The sequence below is a fragment of the Salvelinus sp. IW2-2015 genome, unplaced genomic scaffold (assembly GCF_002910315.2).
Source record: "Salvelinus sp. IW2-2015 unplaced genomic scaffold, ASM291031v2 Un_scaffold9387, whole genome shotgun sequence".
Classification (NCBI taxonomy): Eukaryota; Metazoa; Chordata; class Actinopteri; order Salmoniformes; family Salmonidae; genus Salvelinus; species Salvelinus sp. IW2-2015.
Genome location: NW_019950646.1, coordinates 1 through 1,702, shown reverse-complemented (window position 1 = coordinate 1,702; position 1,702 = coordinate 1). Strand labels below are relative to the sequence as shown.

The 1,702-nt window shown below is 50.4% G+C and overlaps 1 long non-coding RNA gene across 1 annotated transcript; it reads left to right on the top strand.

Annotated features, from left to right (window-relative positions):
• Positions 1–21: 21 nt before the first annotated feature.
• On the top strand, positions 22–1,430 carry LOC139027298 (uncharacterized). The gene is made up of 2 exons (XR_011479373.1): positions 22–141; positions 314–1,430. It is a non-coding gene; the product is annotated as an uncharacterized lncRNA (long non-coding RNA).
• Positions 1,431–1,702: the final 272 nt, after the last annotated feature.

The following is a 1,702-nucleotide window of genomic DNA, read 5'->3' as shown; positions in this document are numbered from 1 at the left end:
GGCCTCGATTAGCATGCAGAACATCCAAGAGCTCTTGGCCTTCGAAGTCAAGGAGTGACAACGAATGCACACCGGAGAGAGAGTGTGTCCACCGGAGAGAGAGTTGTGCCCACCGGAGAGAGAGTGTCCACCGGAGAGAGAGTGTGTCCAACGGCGAGAGAGAGAGTGTGTCCACCGGAGAGAGAGAGTGTGTCCACCGAGAGAGAGAGTGTGTGTCCACCGAGAGAGAGAGTGTGTCCACCGGAGAGAGAGAGTGTTCCACCGGGAGAGAGTGTGTCCACCGGGGGAGAGAGTGTGTCCACCGGAGAGAGAGTGTGGTCCACCGCGGAGAGAGTGTGTCCACCGGGGAGAGAGTGTGTCCACCGGAGAGAGAGTGTGTCCACCGGAGAGAGAGTGTGTCCACCGGAGAAAGAGTGTGTCCACCGGAGAGAGAGTGTGTCCACCGGAGAGAGAGTGTGTCCACCGGAGAGAGAGTGTGTCCACCGGAGAGAGAGTGTGTCCACTGGATCCCTGATTTCGAGGCTTATCAGTCGCTCTCCGACATCATGGACGAGTGCACAATATGTGCTAAACAGCTCGGGCATCCAGTCAGACGGAATTACAAACATCTGCTCCGAGAGCTTTAATGTTGTCCTCGTGTGGCGCAGCTTCTCCCGACTGGTGCAGCGCTCTAAGGCACTGCATCTCAGTGCAAGAGGTGGCACTACAGTCCCTGGTTTGAATCCAGGCTGAATCACATCCGGACGTAATTGGGAGTCCCATAGGGCGGAGCACAATTGGCCCAGCGTCGTCCGGGTTTGGCCGGTGTAGGCCGTCATTGTAAATAAGAATTTCATCTTAACTGTGGCTTGCTTAGTTAAATAAAAGGCATGAAGGTCAGAATAGATGAATCAGTTTATCTACTCTACCAACTCCAAACCAATGCCTTGAAGGAGGTGCTGCGGGGCCTACTAACCTAGGGATTTACCACCTGACCCCTGAGTGCCGTGAACAATTTTCCAGCTGAATGCCCACCATCGGTTTCCCTTACCACATGTCGGAGGAAGACATGGTGTCCTTTGCTGAAGGCATCCAGTCCTGTGTGGCACAGGAAGAGGAAGACATGGCAGAAACTGGAGCGGAGGCCTTGGCCAGGATGATTTTGGCAAAAGGACAAATCACCCAATCATTCCTCTACCAGGGCTTCTCAGACATGTGGTCCTCATGGGTTTTATGTATATCCATGAACACAAAATGCAGGTCTGTCTGTTGGGGGTTACCCTGGGGTCGGGTGTGGGGCTACACCAATGCCATGATTACTGTGTATATACAGTGGGGAGAACAAGTATTTGATACACTGCCGATTTTTCAGGTTTTCCTACTTACAAAGCATGTAGAGGTCTGTAATTTTTATCATAGGTACACTTCAACTGTGAGAGACGGAATCTAAACAATCCACGAAATCATGTCTGATTTTTAAGTATTAAGTTGAGTGTACCTATGATAAAAATCAAGACCTCTACATGCTTTGTAAGTAGGAAATTCGTCAGTGTATCAATATACTGTTTCCCCACTGGTTGATACCTTTGTATGCTTGCAATGCGCAATAGTAAAATACTGGGTAAATGGAGATGTACTGCTTTGGTTCTCGCTGAGAATTGTCTGCCATCTGTGGTCACGACAGTCATGCCGAGATAGTAGGTGACAAAACCGACAGATAGAC